Source organism: Molothrus ater, chromosome Z (assembly GCF_012460135.2).
Source record: "Molothrus ater isolate BHLD 08-10-18 breed brown headed cowbird chromosome Z, BPBGC_Mater_1.1, whole genome shotgun sequence".
Taxonomy (NCBI): Eukaryota; Metazoa; Chordata; class Aves; order Passeriformes; family Icteridae; genus Molothrus; species Molothrus ater.
This window is the reverse complement of record NC_050511.2, coordinates 39,198,868-39,216,941: the sequence shown is the minus strand read 5'-3', so window position 1 is coordinate 39,216,941 and position 18,074 is coordinate 39,198,868. Positions and strand designations below refer to the sequence as shown.

Sequence of the window (18,074 nt, the reverse complement as noted above, 5' to 3'; positions counted from 1 at the left end):
GTGCTTTATTTTAGTTACTTTTTGCAAATACAAGAAGACATTTCATTCATCAACCATTTTTATTCCTCTAAAAGCACTTAGAAAGATAAGAATTCTTTTTTTTTTACTCAGCCATTTTCCAGCCTTGTCTCCTAGTCATCATTTTATAAAAAAAGTAATTCAGAAATCCCTACTCTCCCAAATTGTTCATCAACTTTCCAACAGCATCAGAAGACTGGATGAAATTTTTATTCTTTAAAACCCTACAGGTTTAGATGACAGGTCTGGAACCAGAAAATTAGTTGGTTCTGAGGTAATAAAAGACAATTTTTATAACTAATAGGTTACCATTCTCAAAATCAAAGATGTGATAACCCCTATCAAAATGACAAAGATTTCCTTCACTATAACTCTACTGTGCACTGTGTATTACTTGCACATGATTAGAAAATGAAACTATCAATTTAAGCCAACAGATAATTAGGTCCAATATTTTTCAAAGATCTGTAAAAACACATCTTCCATACTGCAAACTAAATATATAACAAAGTACAATAGATATTTTATTGAAATAATTTTCAAAAGAATTCTATTTTTATGTAGTAAACACTAAATGCAATGAAGATTAAGTACAAATGTAAAATATACCTGTTAAAGAAATTAATATGTTGAATAGAGTTCTATGTGTAGTGAATCAATCATGCACTCTACCGATGTTCATAAAACCATGCAGCTAGCTAAAGTGAATGTCAAAGGAATATAAAAGTTAACAAAAAAAGTATTATAGAATAGAAATTGTATTTCTGAGGTTCTAATCATCAGTCACCATCACAATCAAACTCTACAGATCATGATACAGAAAAAAAAGTAGCAAAAAAATGCCCTTGGCCTTTACCTGAGAGTACCTTAAAATATAGAAAAAAACCCTCTAACCAAACACATTTATCACTTCCAAGGCAAGCAGAACACATGCAAAAGATAAAATATGAACAAATGATAAAGTAATAAAGTACATTATGAATCCTTGACAATTATTTTTTAATTATTAAGAATTAAGACCTGGAGGTTTTTTTATATTATCTATCCCAGCTCCTTGTTATTGCAATACTGCTAGACTTTTATCTTAATTTAACCCTTGCTATTTAAAATCTTCATATTCACAACATAGTGTTGTGACATAGCTAGTTTCTTTAGCGACTTTTTGATGGAGGCTTTTTGCGTTTTGTTTTTTTCTTTTGTAGGGTTGGGGTTTTTTGTTGTTGTTGGGGTTTTTTTGTGGGATGTAGGTTTCTTGTTTGGGATTTTTAGGTGTTATTTGCTTGCTGGTTTTTTTTTTTCTAGTTACAGCCTCATAAGCGCTGAATCTTATCATCTTGAGAAATATTTTCAGGAAGGTTTACTGAAGCTATTCTATTACACAGGACTACACAATGAAGTTGATCTTTCAAAAACATAATAGAGGTTCAGAGTTCTTGTAGTAAAAGGCATAATTTCAAAATCTCCCCCCCTCACTGTCTTAAAACAGTCCTGGTGAGTCATTACCATGGATATGTCTCACCACAGATTCAGAGCAGGCAAACACATTTTATTGTGACACTTTTTACTTTCCAACCATTTTGTCATTTTGGGGACTGACTAAGAGCAATGAACATTCCATCATATCCTGTAAATTTTCCAGATACTGAATCTATTTTCCAGAAAAACAGAAAGCACAGCAACTCTTCTCGAATGTAGCAACAGGACAGCATGGAAAACAACTGGCACCATCTTTATACTGAAATAACTTTGTGATTTTAAATTATTCCCACAATTGCAAATCCCAAGCAAATATTTAAAGTTTTACTAAACTCAGAATAACTTACTAAAACTCCTGATACATGTATTTCAACAAAATCTCCTCCCAAAAATTTTGCAAGTACAGAACTAAAATAATATCCCACAAGCTGAAATACCACCCAAAATAGTCTCAAGTCACCCCCAAAGAAGAAAAGCCACAACTTTTAAATACAGAGTAGCAGATTCATATTAAAATATACTTTCTTTACTGTTCACTCAAGTTCCTAAACACTTTACTTTTACATACAGTCACCCATCACACTGGAACAACTTGGTAACATTAAGATTAGATAGTAAATTTATATTTCTTCAACTAGTCTTCCCTGAATTTTCTTTATTGAATTAAATATTACAAGCTATCTTAATATAGCAGTATTACTTTTTTAAGAAATATAGTTGTTTCTTTCATTTTTCAAATAATATGGTATATAGATTGGTTTAATACTTTAATGCTTGGTTAGATTAAAATATGCATTTTCAGTGGTTTGTATTCCCATAAAAATGTACAAACAAAACACAAGGCCGTCTACTCAATCAATACAAATTTTAGCTCAGCATGCCACAGAACACTTGGAGCCAAGTTATATTGTGTATGCTGCAAGCCCTCAGTACTTGAACTTTTAGGGTAATATTTAACAAAGCTGTCCATTTTATAGAGTATGTTGAAACGTAATGGAGTTTTTAATTTAATATCTTCATGATATGTTACTAACAAATGCATTTGATAGATGATGCATTGGAAATTATGGTAGCTGTGTATTATATTTTCTGAAGAAAACACTCTGTATTTTATTTCTTCTTAAAGGAGTGATGGATTTTTGCACCTTTTGCAACATTTCATTTTCAAACAAGCGTGGGTCCTATATAATTTTTAAGTTATCATTCATTTCTGTTTGACATTGATTTTTACTATTTTCCTTTATGATGCAACTTTGAATCAATCACTATATAGACTTTATGCAAGTTCAATTTTTTAAAAATAGCCATATTTAATAGTCTAGCTACCTGGACAGACTTATTGTGGTACTTATGTTTAATCATTCCTGTTACTTTTCTTTGACAAACTGCAGCATTTATCTTCATAATTTTGCTCATAGAATTATTCCAGATAACATTGTAGAGGTCCACTGCTTCTTTTTCTCTCTGGCAGTTAAACCTCCAGTTGAAAGAAGAGGACAACATGTCCTGAACTGAACTATTATTTGATTAATGGGTGTGGTTTTATTTTTCTTCTGCTTTTTTGCTGTGAAAGGGATTTGCAAATAAGGTTGCATGCTTATTTACCATGAATTGCCTACTACTTAGCATTAACACATTAAAAGGTGCAACATTTTGTTAAAATACCATAATTTCCAGTGACATGTAAATAACAGAAACTGCAACCCATCAAAATCAATACATGATAAGATATGGAAAGGAATGTCTATCCATGCATTACAAATGTGCTTTTGCCCAGAAATTTCAGAAGAGACATCAGATAAAATTTGTACCACTTCAGTAGTGTAGGCTATCACATATATTGTTTCCCATAGATTGACACTCATTATTAACCTGCTGAACACAGTAGGATATATATGAAAAAGAAACACCCTAGGAGCAAACTGCATAGTCATCCACTTAGATATGGTGACTTCAAACCAAGTGCCTATCTTTTCTTTCATTGAGCTGTAAGTGTAAACTCTTCTCTAATCTCATTGGCATTCATGGATAAAAGCAGCAATTGCAGAAACTTAGTACAAGAATCTTTAGAGGCAGAATATATCTTTCAAGAAGATATAGTTGTATATTTATAGCCCAGTTCACCATCAGACTGCTAAACTGGACTCTTAAACTTGATAAGGCAAAGGCATTCAACAGTCAATCCAATGGCTTAGAAACAGAGTACTAATGTCACGTGTCCTGGGACAAAACCCTCTGAAGCCCAAAAATACGTGAAATCAAACAGCACTTCATTTGGTTGTATCTTGTGCAATGCCTTAAAGATCACAGTTGTCTGTCTCGAACACTGTTAAGGAGAAGGACTTTGCCAGGGGATGAGATAAGCACAGAACAGAGTGACAGGATGACACTAACTCCAGGCCTGGTGGAGGTGAGATCAGTGACAGCATGGGGCTGACTCTAGGCCTGGTGGAGGTGAGATTAGGGTACTACATCCTGGACAATGCATCCAGAAAAAATTCTCACTGCAGTAAACTCTGCAAAGAAGCAACTGCTCATATGCTTATCACCAGTCAGACAAAGCTCACCCCAAGCTGTGGTATGGATAGCATCCATAATCACCAAAGCCCCCCTGAAAAGACCTCTGTGGATACCTGGAATTTGGACAGTAAATTAAGCCACCACTTCAGGAGCTTGAGATAAGATTAAGGTGGTGCTATTGTCTTAGTGTTATCTCATGGGGTAGGTTAACAAAACTTGGGGTGAAGAATCTATCACTGATAATGACAAAAAAGAATGCAGAATTTATGGGCTCAAGGAAAGCCAACTCAGCAACTGCGCTGAAATTATGTCCATCTAGATAAAAGGTAATTCCTGCAGGGGAAGATCATGAGCACCAACTCACAGCCCACCGACCCAAGAAACCCAACTCAAAAGAAGAGAAAAACTAAGGACATGGACCTTACTATCTTTGCAAGTGAGGTAATCACATGACCAATAGAATAAGATAACAGTGTAGCCAATAAGCATTAATTCCTTTGTTTGCTAAATTGTATAAGTAGTGTATAAGAGTTTTGAAAGACATCAAGAACCACACTACCAAGAATCCCAGGGTGGTTAAGGACCAGTGGGATGCTGCTGGATTCATGGGTGGAAAATATCTTCTATTTTATATCTCTCCCCTCTGCCTTTTCTACTTTTTTCTTTCTACCTCACACTGATTGTTAAATAAAATCTGTGCTGTTAACTTCAGCATATGGTGTTGTTTGCACCTTAATTAGAGCAGAGGCATTTCTCACTGACTGGATCTTGGTAAGCTATACCCAAGAAATGTAAGTGAAAGACAACCTTCACTGTGATGGCATCATTCTGATTTTGCAGTGCTAAAATCCTAAACATTTTGTAGAGTTAATCCACCAACAGACACTGTTATCCTTATACCAAACAATTTACTTGGAAGCTTAACATTGTCCCCTTTCATTGTTCATCATTTGTCATCCAAACAGCTAAAGTTTAGTGTCTAATAACGTAAATATATAATATAATATTTTATATAGCTATGATAATCTCAGTATTAGAAGTTCATAGAAAGGGACTTTGCTTGTTATTAAAGCAGGTTTTTTGTATGTACAAATCTTTCATTAGCTCTACAAAAAAATGAGGAAATCAGTTTTATTCAATATTTACAAAATACATGCAATACATGCAACACATAAAATGTTCACAAAAGTATCAGGTATCAATCATTCACAGGTGATTGAAGAATTACATACTAATAAGGACAGGAATATCATCATACAATTAAAATCCTTAAGAATGTGAATTATGTATTTAAGTCTAAATATAGGAGTTGTTCTAAGCCAACAGAAGAGTCACATGTATGAAATTAAGTACCCAATTAAGGATTTCCTGGGCTAAAGCCAAAATATGTCTTTTGTCCCAAAAAATAAAATTACATTGATTACTTATGTTAAATTTTCATAGCTTTGATGCTGCAGCTACACACTCTGCATATATTATTTGCTATCATAAGCTTTGCCATCATGAAGTCATGTCATATTCAAATTTCCAAAACTTGTAAATTAAGGACACACTTTATAAGGGAAAACTAGGCTCTACCAAAGGTCAATTAAAGATTTTACATTGACTTAAATAGGTCCAGTCGCTCGCTTTGGGAGTGTACTCTTCACATGTTTCAATTAAAAACCATTAAAAGAGGAAGAACAGCAATGTCAGTAGCATATAGACATTAAGTAACCTATCCAGCATATTTGGAGACAAAGTGCCTTTGAACCTATCAAAAGACTCTTTAAAGATATATTCTGTTCCTTCACCAAGAAATTATCAATATTGTTTACTCTTACAACAGAATAGAGACAAAGCCAAAAACATTTTTTCATTTCTGCTTCAAGGTGCATAGCAATGGTATTCAAAAGAAATACTATTCAGACGGAACCATCTTATTTATGATTTAAGCATGTACAACGATTCTGGTTTGCCATGACAACACAATGCATCTTGTGAAGTTACCCTTCTCGTTCAAAAAACTGAGTATGCCCATTTGAGCTCATTCAAACTCATTCTAAAACCCAAAATAAATCACTATTTTCCAAAATGGGATGTAGGAAAAACATCCAAGATGTGGAAATTTTATTCTGAAGCAGCTTAAAAAATATATTATAAACAAAGATGACAGCTCAAAGAATTATAATACATCGACTATTTCATTTTACATTGGCAAAATAGTAACCATTCACTTCAAAAGAAAAGATTCTCAAGGATGTTTGAAGAGGTAATATCAGCACAAGAGAACCAAGTAATGATGCAATATTGACAGATGCAAAATAAATAATTAGGCAAACTGTGGGAGAAGACAATAGAAATAAAAGGATGTGGTTCTGTAGTTCTAATTTGTTACAATCACCCTATTTAGATGATTGATGATGAAATTATTTCACCATATATATACTGGGGCTGGGCAACGACAACAATCTGTGTTCTACACCAGATCAAGCAGAGATAGCCTGATAAGCTTGGAAAAAAGACTTTCATGAAATGTCAGGCAGAAATCAGCTTAGTAAATTGAGTGGAAGACATAATGTTATGGCCAAAAAGATACTTCTACCTCAGCAGCAGAGGTCAGAAGATTTACAATTTGTGAGCCACCTTTATGAGACCAAGAATAAGCATCTCTGTGGTTTTTTTGCCTTGCAAACAGAAATGGTGGAAATTTTTTATGTCATGGCACAGAGTAACTTCACCAAAATGCACAAGATTCTTGCCATTTTTGGCGCTGAGAACTACAGCAGTTGTGAACAATTGCCTACCAGCAGGAGAACCCTGCAACTTGGACCTGGATTTGTCTTCTTGAAGCAGGAGTTTCATAAAGAATATCCCCATATTTGTGAAATTCACAATGGAGATAAGACTACTTTGCACACTGTGACATATCCCGTCTGGAATTAGACCATGTCTAGTGCAGCATATTGTTGCAAAATATCCACTATAAAAGTTATTTTTCTTGTAACTTCACAGACTACGTGTGTATGACACTGATAGTATACAAACCTACAACTGAGGACACTGTCAACAATTCAACAAAACAGGCCACTGCTTTGTGGCTTGACAGTATTACAGCAAATTTTCTCTTCCTCTTCTTCCTTCCTTTCTTATAGCACTACTAGACACTCATAGGTTTTTTATTTACTTTCCTTCAGGTAGTGACAAAGCTAACAGGAAAAATTTTGACTATATCTCTTCCCAAAGGATTCTATTCTCCCTCTTTGAGAACAGTATTTCTAGGAAGTTTTATGTTGTGCTTTGACATAAACATGCAAAACCAAATTGAAAATAAAGCTAATATTAGTAAAATAATCAGATATGCAAGAGGTCTTTTCCTGACTTGGATAAGAAAGCTAAGGAATGGCACATATGTTGTGTGTACAGTGAGCAAGATTTTGTACAAATAGATATCTGGCTACTTTCTAAGAACTTGTTGGTGCAATTAAGAGCGTGAAGCTTTGAATTCTTACAGTTCTTGGTGCTTCATTGCTATTTTGCACTACTCCATCCAGTCTGTGACTGAGTAGCCTTAGGGCATCCATTGAATTATGTTGTTCTTATTAGGTGTCTGATAAATATAAAAATGAATACTTATTCATATACATACCTTAGAAAGCTTGCAATGAAGCTGGACTTTCAAGATGCATTTTAGAGGTAGAATTCCCCTAATGTGAAATTTAGAGAGATGTGACACAGGTTCTGGAGAGCAGTACTCTAGCAATACTACTCAGCCATGTAATCTTTGGTAAGGATGGTTACATAGCAAGCCTACAAACATCAGCTGCTTTTCACTGGAAAGTCTGGAACTTATCTCTTTCTTGGGATTTTTGGTTGGTTGTTTGATTGGTTGATTGGGTTTTTTTCTATTATACACTAATGAAGCATTTGCTGAAATGGTGTATAAGAAAAAATTGCACCTGCCTGCATAGAATATATCTGGCCAGGTCTTCAGTGTAGCCAAGATGCTCTTGTATTTCTGGAAGCTGCTAAGTCTAAATTATATCAAGACCTCTTCCACTGGCTCAGAGTACCTCAGGTAGGCATGAATGCAGCTGAAGGCTTGTTCCATAAGCCCCTTGGATTGCTAAATATTTTCCTGTGTCTCTTAAAAAACAAGAAATAAATGGCTAACAAAATCAGTCATCTGGCCTGTCCCAGCATAGCTGTTCAGAAGACAAATTGTGTAGAATCCGGTTTCATGGTACTGAAACAGTATAAGCTCAGATACATTTTATCCTTTTATTTCTGTGCCCTATATCAATGTAAGCAGCTTACAAACAGATGTTTTACTACTCAATTCCCTCTAGATTGCATCCAAGCTACTTATCTTTGTTTAGCTACATATTGCTGCTAGAGGCATATACAGCCCCAGTAATTTTTTAATAATAAAACAAAAAACTTTGACATATTTGTATATATCATGTGCAATATCAGATAATATTTTCTGTGACCATGACATTTTACAAATACCTATATAATGCTTTGAGCATATAAAAACATGAATATAACAAAAAAAAAGGTATGACTGCTGAGCAAATACATAGGAGTAACATTTATTATTAACAGCATGCATCTGAAGCTGTCAAGATTTTCACAACTGCAAATAAAACCTAATACTGAGCTCAAGCTAATGCAAGAACATTTCTTAAACTGACTGAAACATGGGAAAAGGTGGAAAAATGAAAAAAGTAACTCTATGAAACTCTTGCACTCACTATGCATTAGTGGTGAAAAGAGCAAATAAATCATTGGATATATATGTAATGTGATATACAATAATTCATCCCAAATTACTTCCCACTGATTAAAACAACACTACACAAAACCCACCGTAATTCCTAATTTTTCCTCTAGGTAAATTATGGGATTTTGAGATGAACAATAGATAATAACAGAATAAAAATATTTGTTATTTTCTTTAATTTTTTTGTTTGCAGTAGTTCTGAAAGACCTAAATTAAGATTAGGAAAAGCCATAAAGGTTAGAACAATTGAGTGAGAAATTGGTAATTCATGATGTATTTTTCTTTGACAATGTTCCTCACAAGAGCAACATAACCAAAAATCATTGCACCTCTCAATAAAATGAAACCTTTACACAATGTTGAAGATTGCAATGCAAGGTGTTTTCCATTACCATCTGTATGGCAGATTACCTTTGTCAAGCGAGCAGTTTGCTTTATCTCTCTCTCTGAGTGACCACATTCACACCTCCCTGGGGAGGGGACATTGCTGATAACAGACTAGTGTATGTCACTGCATGGCTGATAAGAACTATAACATCCCATTGTGAGATGCTCTGCCCAGAGGGAGGAGCCAAGCATTGCTGCCCAGATATAATCCAGAAGATTTTGAGACACCAGCCTGGCTTTCTCTATGGGATTCCCCAGAGGAACAGCAGCTGTCTCTTCTTCCATGGGATCTTCAGAGGAAGAATACATCCTTCTCTGCAGATTCCCCTTGCTCCAATAGAACCACACCTGATACTTCAGGAGGACTGCAGCCACATTTCCAATTGGACTGCCATCAACACCCTGACCCACAGGGTGTCAGGTTGGGTTCTGACTCTGTCAGTGTTGTTCTAGTGTACTGCATTGTTTACTTTTTTTTTTTTCTTTTTCCTATTAAAGAACTGTTATTTCCTGCTCCCATATTTTTGCCTGAGAGCCCCTTAATTTAAAATTTATAGCAATTCAGAGGGTGAGGAGGGTTTACATTCTCCATTTCAGGGGAGGCTCCTGCCTTCCTTAACAGACTCCTGTCTTTCCAAACCAAGACACACAATTAGATTCTAGAATTTGCAACAACACGTTTTTAAATTACTTTGCAGAATTCTGAGGAAAATGACATTTACACAAATAATGAAAATCTCTATTTCTATGTCACAGTTCAAAGAAGCACAGTTCAAATTGTTTAAACCTCAGAATATAGCACAAACACCTCACCAGTATTCTTGTAAAATAATACTGCTTATTGAGATTTCAAATGTCATAACATCTAAGAGTTTAATTTTTTGTAAAGCAGATCTGCAATTTAGGGTTTATTACTCTACTAATATCATTATTACCAGAGCACAAAAAACTGGAAGTAAATCTCTGTGATGCAAAGCTCTAAAAAACACACAGTAAGAGTTCTCTGTTGTGCTGATTTGATACAATTAATAGTCACCACAAGCAAATGGAAATAATGGAACACAAACACAGTGGCAGGAAGTCACTTACCAAGGTGAAAAAGTACATTGCAGAAAGTATGACACAGGTTTCCTGATTTCTAGTCTTGAGATGCTGAGGACCACTCCAGGTATGTAATATAAGTATATCAAGTATATCAAGACTTTAATTATGGCAATGAAATTAATTGAGATTTAAGATTACCTATAATTTTAGAACCTTCTCATTTCTTCCCTTTTTTTGAAAAATGTAGTTAAACATTCTATAGTTCTGAAGCAGCAGATTAGGTCCTCTAATCTCAATTTTTTTTTTGTTGCCTCTAACCACTATTTCAAAGAGCATTTTATATCTAAGAATAAAAAATATTTCAGCTATATTAAAGACAGTTTGAAGTAGCCTGGCCTCTCCTTAAACCAACTCTCTTCAATGAAAGGAGTCTATTCAAAGAGAAACCATAAGGGCAGAAAAGAACAGTAAGTCATTAAATGGTGATGCCTACATGTGATCCAGAGACTTGTAGCCCCTCTGCTACCACTGTCAGACCCTTCAGATATAATTTTCAACTGATCAAGTCTGTATTTCAAGATAAAATGAAATAATAGCCTCAAGACTACATGGCAGCCAGCATATGACATAGCTGAAGCTAGGAGTCAGCAGCAGTTAGCCCTCAGCAGGAATCTGTGGTGCATACAGACCCAGTGATGTAGCCATATAATCGGGCATTGTGTAACCAGACACAGTCAAGGGAAGTCCTGTCACATAGTCATACACATTCTTCATACAAACTCTACACACAGGCAGGCACTGGTTACTTTTACCCCACATCCGCACTGCACGAGTAAACTGGCACTTGGAATCTCAAATTTTGAGTCACAGAATTTGGCAAACCAAGACTATCAGTATCACCTTGGATTAATCCAGAAAGAAACACTTTGATGTGGCTACAGAAATAACAGGTGATGGGGAATCCAGTAGAACACATATCAATTAAAATGGATAGGAAAAACATAGGTTGATTTTGCAAAGTAAAAGATAAGAGAAGTCTGGAAATTTTATTCTTACAAAGTTGTATTTTAACCTTTCCATGACCTCTATAACATTTGATTTTATCATTCATAAAATTTCACATCTCCTTCTAAACTCCATCAGTAGTAAATGGCTCTATGACAAGTAAAAATAATTAATTAGATGGATAGTCTAAAAAGCTAGTGAAGAAATGTCTCCATTTTTTGTATTTGTTACAAGCTTTCCAGTCTTTCATTTCTTAACCTGAGTTCATCCTGCTTTGTAATACAGTTAAGAATGACAGAAGTCCAGGCTTGTGAGTTGACATCTCAGGATGCCAAAAGCAGGAATCACTGGGACATATCCTTCTTTGAATTCCCTCACAAATTCAACATCTCTTCCACTTTATATTGAGTATAATTCTATGCTGCTCTTTTATCCAGGACTAGAAAGGCAGAGATCTTACCAAGTTTTATATGAGATAAAAAAATTGTGGCATGATGTCTACTTTCAAGTGATCAGGCTATCTCTGTCTTCATATCTTTCACATTGATCAATGATGATGAATAAAAATGACAGTCAGCCTTACCAGGTGCTTTTTACAGCTGTGAAGAGTTGATCAATCATATAACTACCTGTAATTAGTTAACAACTGATAGAAATATCTTCAGTAATAAATTAAATACATTAATTTCAATTATACTCTCCAACTTTATTCTTCTTAAGGAATAAATAATACCACTCATCATCTGTACTTTATGGAAAAAAGCATGCTTTTCTCTCCCTCCAACTACAACTCTGTTTTGATTCCCATCAATCCAGGTATGTTGGCACCAGAAACCTTTTTCTGCAAGACAAAACATGCAAGTCCGGTAGTGCTATGTATTTGTTCTGCTCTCTGCTTCTATTCAGTAGCTGTATAAAATCTGCCTCAGATTATCTCACAGACGAATGGAGGATATATTATTAGAATTTTGAAAGCCTATTTTGCTTTCAAAGAGATTTGGAGCTGTTTTGAGAGAAAGCAGGGCTGGAACAGTACCAAATACTCTTTCCTACCACTGAATTCTTTTACAGTTATATTCATGCTTTTTGTAATAATACAGCCATGTTTTAATGCTCACATTTTGCCCCTTTGGTCATTGTTAAGTCTTCCCTTATGCTGTAAAACTACTTGTCTGTCATTCCCTATTACAAAAACGTTTTAGACTGTGAAAGGTGATACTACTTTTACTGAACTAATGTGAAAGGTAAAGGAAAGGTCACTGGCACCACAGCATCGAGGTAAGCACGGGTCAGCTCTCCAGTGAAGTGGACTGTTATTATTAGCTGCTGACTTATTCTGATAGTGAAGTGGTTTTAAAATGATGCCATATAAATTAGAAGGCTTTGGAAGCACAGTGTCAAGAGGGGGATCAGCTGGCACATTTTCCCATGCTTAACTTCATAATCCTATTTCCTAACATAGATCTGTGTCCTTCTTTAGCCCCTCAACTATTAAAACATTTATGACAACTCCTGCAGCAGTAAGGCCTCTGAGAATCTCTTCTGACACCTAACACCTTTGCACCTGCTTTTTTTGGGTTTCACACTCCTCCTGTTAATGTTTGATATTGCATCTTATACAAGTTCCATAACACAGCTGTTGTTTTGCACGGATTGACACTTTGACCACCTGCATTGGAAAACAACTCATCATGAGCTTTAAGCAAATTCAAAGAGAATATAAGCCCTGAGCAAAGAAGGACAAGATCAAATTCTGTCTAATGGAGATGCAACTAAGCCAAGCAATTGGAAAACGCCTTCTGATACTGAAAAGTGTATGTACAGAAATGATGGCCCAATTACAGTCAATTGGACTCTTCCTAGTGATTTAAAATGAAAAATTTACCAGAAGCTGGCTTCCCAGTTCCAAGTTAATCCCATAATTACAGTACTTCTCTCTGTTTTGTGGTCCTGAAAAACCTTCACAAATAAAATTTCATTTTTAGCAAAACTTACAACCATTTTTAACAAATATGATATGGGGCTCCTTTGCAACCTATAAAAAATCTTACAGACATAAAGATTCAACAAATTCTTTATAGTCCCATTTAATAAGACAGGAAGGACCTGTGGGTGAATTCTTCCAGTGCCTTACTGGATGCTGAAACCACTGGGAAGCTAATGTCCTGTACATTTGATTACATTTTTTATTTATAATTGTCACATGCATTAAAAAAAATAGCAATGAAACAAGACAGGTTTGGAAGCATACGGATTTGAAGAATAATGTACTGGTAAAGCAACCTAACATTTTACATTTCTATCGAGGTGGCTGGTCTCCCACCTACCAGGTAATGACTTTGAGATGTGTCAGTCACTGATCATAAAAACAGGTAATATGGAAATGCCCAGTGGGGACTTATTTTGAAGTGTCCACACATGCATAGAGCTTGTGCCTCTGTTTTTCCTGCTAAATGTATGGCTTTGATGAAGAGGACTGGGCAGACAACAAACAGAGGACAAAAGAGACTGAAAGTTTTCCAGTTATTGAACCACAGTTTTAAAATATCAATTGGAATTTTATTAATGTGTAAAAAGTTATTTATGTCTGTTCTGGATACCATTGTGTTTGAAAATCATAGGTGACTAATGTTAGAGCCTAATAAATCCCTGATGATGTCAAGGGGTTTTTTAGGGTCACACCTGTTAGCATTATTAAACGATTGAAGAGACAACTATTTATAATTATATTTTTCAGGTAAGCAAAGAAGAGAAATAGCACCAGTTATAACTCCTGTGACCATAGAAAGCCTTTCCAGAGGGAATGTATTCCTGGACCCATAGGTCATCAATGCAAGTAAACTAATTGGTGACCTAAAGATAAGAAGCAACCTGGGCTGCAGTTATCATACACTAATGGAATTCACAGTCCTGAGGGATATGAGTCAGTTGAAGAGCAAAGTCAGGACCCTGAGCTTTAGGAAAGCAAATTTCCAGCTCTTCAAGGGCTTAATAAATCGCAATCCCTTGGAAAACTTATGTCAGGGGCAAGGGTGAAAAACAGAGCTGGTAGATATTTAAGGATACTTCCATAGTGCACAAGATCTTTCTATGCCCAGGCGTAAATGATCAGACAAGGATGACAGGGGTCTAGAATGGCTAATCAGGGAACTGCTGGTAAAACTAAGGGAAAGAAGCAAATACATAGCAGAAGCAGGGAAGGTAGCCTGAGAAGACAATAGGAATATAGTCCATTTGTACAGGGATGGGGTGAGGAAGGCCAAGGTGAAGCTATAAGTGGATCTCTGCATCCACTTGGATGTGGAGCTCCATGGACTGCAAAGGCACAGCTGCCTCCCCATGGTCTGCACCATGGGCTGCAGCAAAACCTCTCTTCTGGCACCTGGAGCACCTCCTCCCCTTTCTTCTGCACTGATCTTGGTGTCTGGAGAGTTTTCCTCTTGCATGTCCTTACCCCACTCTTCTCTGGTTACAACTACATTTGCACAATAACTTTTATTTCATTATTAAATATAACAGAAGCATTGTCACTATTTCTGACTGACCCAGCCTTGGCACTGGCTCTCCCGGATTTGGAGGAAGCTTCTAGCAGCTTCTGCTAGAAGCCACCCCTGTAGCACCACACTACCAAAACCTGACCATGCAAACCCAATACACTATGCTAAAGCATGCAGAAGACAGGGAGATGATTCAGGACAGCCAGCAGATCTTCACCAGGGAAATGTTCTGCCTGCTCAGCCTAGTGGCCTTCTACAGTGGAATGACTCCATTAACAGGTAAGGAAAGGGTCATCCGTATGGATTTCTGTAAAGCTTTTGACATGGTTCCCCACAACATACTTCTTGCTAAGATGGAGAAAGTGTGATTTGATGGCTGGAGAGGTCAGTGAATAGGGAACTGGCTGGGTGGTGTCATCCCCAGAATACTTGTCAATGTCTCAATATCTGGATGGGAGTTGGTGAGAAGTGGTGTGCCTCAGGGGTCTGTATTGGAACAGTGCTATTAAGTATCTTCCTCAATGATATAAGCCATGGGATCAAATGGACCCTCAATAAATTTGCAGATGACACCCAGCTGAGTGGTGCAGTTGACCTGTTTGGATGATTGATGTGATGTGATATGATGTGATGTGATGTGATGTGATGTCACCCAGAAATATGCAATGTCATCCAGAGGGACCTGGACTTGCTCAGGAACCAGGTCCACATGAGCAGCTTGAGATTTAATAAGATCTAGTACAAGGAGCTGCACCTGGTTTAGGACAATCCCAGCACCAGCACAGGCTGGGGATGAGCAGATACAGAGCAGCCCAGCCCAGAAGGACTTGGGGGTGCTGGTGAGTGAGAGGCTGCACATGACCCAGCCATGGGCACTCCCAGCCCAGAGAGCCAAACGTGTCCTGGGCTGCATCCAGAGCAGTGTGGGCAGCAGGGGAGGGAGGGGATTCTGCCCTCTGCTCTGCTCTGGTAAGAGCCCACCTGGAAACCTGCATCCAGCTCTGGCGTCCCAGCACAGGGAGGACATGGAACTGTTGGGGTAGATCCAGAAGAAAACAAGAGAAATTATCAGAGTAATGGAAAACCTTCTCTGTGAGGACAGGCTGAGACAGCTGGCATTGTTTAACCTGGAAAAGAGAAGGTTTCAGGGGAGATCTCATTGTGACCTTTCAGTTCTTAAAGTGGGCTTCCAGTAAAGATTGAGACAGTTTTTAGTAGGAACTATTGTGACAGGACAAGGAGTAATGATTTTAAACTAAAAGAGTCTACAAATAGATGATATAAAGAAGGCATTTTTAACAATGAGGGTGGTGAAACACTGGTAGAGCACCCCAGAGAGGTGGTAGGTATCCTATTCCTGGAAACATTCTAGGGCCCCAGATTGGATGGGGCCCTAGAAACATGTTCTAGTTAAAGATGTTCCTGACCTTGGCAGGGGGTTGCACTAGATGATCTTTACAGATCCTTTCAAACCCAAACTATTCTATGTGTCTATGTTCTATGATTTTAAAAGGTCTTCATGTCTGTGCTTGCTTATATTAGGACTGAACTGAAACTGTGCATCAGAAATACAAAACAAGATTTAATTTGAAGAATCTTTTGAAAACACAGTGTGTTAAAGCAACCATGAAGCATAGCATTTTAATTTCTCAGAATTTCAAAGATCAGTATATACAGGATTGACATGAAGATGTAGGTATTCATAGGTACTCACTCTGCTTGACAAATTATTCATATGCTTTAACAGTCTCTAATTTCTTCATTTTGTGCTACTCAGATGATACAGAAAAAATTCTGGTCTCTTACTGGGACTCCTCAGATGTAGTATTGAACACTGCTGAAGGCACAATGATGTTGAAAAAAAATTAAATTTGTTTTCTGTATCAGAACATCAGCACAAGCATTTCTGTCTTGCTCCTGGTACTGTGGAATGGCTTGCCTGTCCTGTGACTGACAGTATGTGCTGTACCAGATGGTACGGATGGAGGAAATTAGAACTTCTTAACATTCCCTCTCTTCTCATTGAAGTTCCTTTGGGTCACATAGTTGCTGTTGGCTGCAGCAACACTATTGGCAGGAAAAAAGGAATCCACAACAGAGCTGTCTTTTTGAAATATCCTGCACAGGAAACTCTAATTGTGTGGTTCAGTAAATAATTGTAGAAAGCAATACTTTCTGAAGAAAGCACACCTGAAAATAAGGTCAGAGCAGTTTTTCTACAAACTTTAATAATAAAATATATTATTTATAATACCGAGCTTTTTCCTGAAGAAGACTTTTATTGCATAACCTGTATGATGATAATAGTGTGAAGAACACTATCCAATAGTTAAAATACAAATACTATCATCATACTAATGATTAAATTCACATGCAAAATAGACAAGAAATTTGGAAATAAATCTATCCATCTCCTTCTCCCTGTAACTACTAATACATAGTTTATAGTATAATGACACTGTGGTGAGAGAGGGATTGGATAAGGTACTAGGCATGCCTCTCCTGAGCATCTTAGCTAGAAGAGCAAAGTCCTCTCCACCTAAGAATCTTATAAGGTATGTGTCATGTCAGGGAGGATTGTGCCTTAGGCCTCATAGTGTACCTTCCTCTGCTAAACTTGGCTACTGAGGTCTGTTTCAAGCTGACTACATAAACATAATGTCATGTAGGTTGACCTTTCTTATGTACACTTATATTTTATTTCAATTTATATTTTCACTCATGTCCGGAGGAAGACATTGCTTATTTGCAAGTGCAGCTAATATAGACTTGAACTCCACTGCAGATCCCTAAGCTTTCTCTGCCAAGTTTTACTTCTTGTGATACTAATCAAATATTGATTTTAACGAATATCTAAAATGTTAGACATAATATCTAAATATTTAATTAGATAATACCTAATAAATATCTAAATCTAAAAATGTTAGACATCCAACAACAGAACAAATTTTAAAAAATTGAAAGCTAGACATTGAAACAGATTGCTGTTCCTTGGACATAATATGGAATGGTATGAAGTCCTAATCCTTGAGAAAGTAAAAGATCACATCCCCAATTCTTTTCATGTAGCATCAGATTTCCTCATTTTAAGATTTAGTGAGATGACTTACAGAGTGTTGAAAGTGGCCTTTACAGGCAGAGAAAGAGCTTTTTGCTAGAAATGAACAGACAAATGAGCAATCTGCTTTCCTCCTGATGCTGTTGCACAAGGAATGTCCCTCAAGGAGCAGCTCCAAAGCACAGTTCCAAATAGAAATAGTCCAGGCACTTGGACATGCGTGTTTCTTATAGGCTGATACAGCCACTTCATGAGGTGCATTTGGACAAGAATAATGTCATGGTTTTGGATGGGATGTCTCTCT

The 18,074-nt window shown here is 36.6% G+C and overlaps 1 protein-coding gene across 2 annotated transcripts in view; it reads right to left on the bottom strand.

Moving 5' to 3' along the window:
- LRRC2 (leucine rich repeat containing 2) overlaps positions 1-18,074 on the bottom strand; it is a 79,339-nt gene that overhangs the window by 7,523 nt on the left and 53,742 nt on the right. The window lies entirely within an intron of this gene.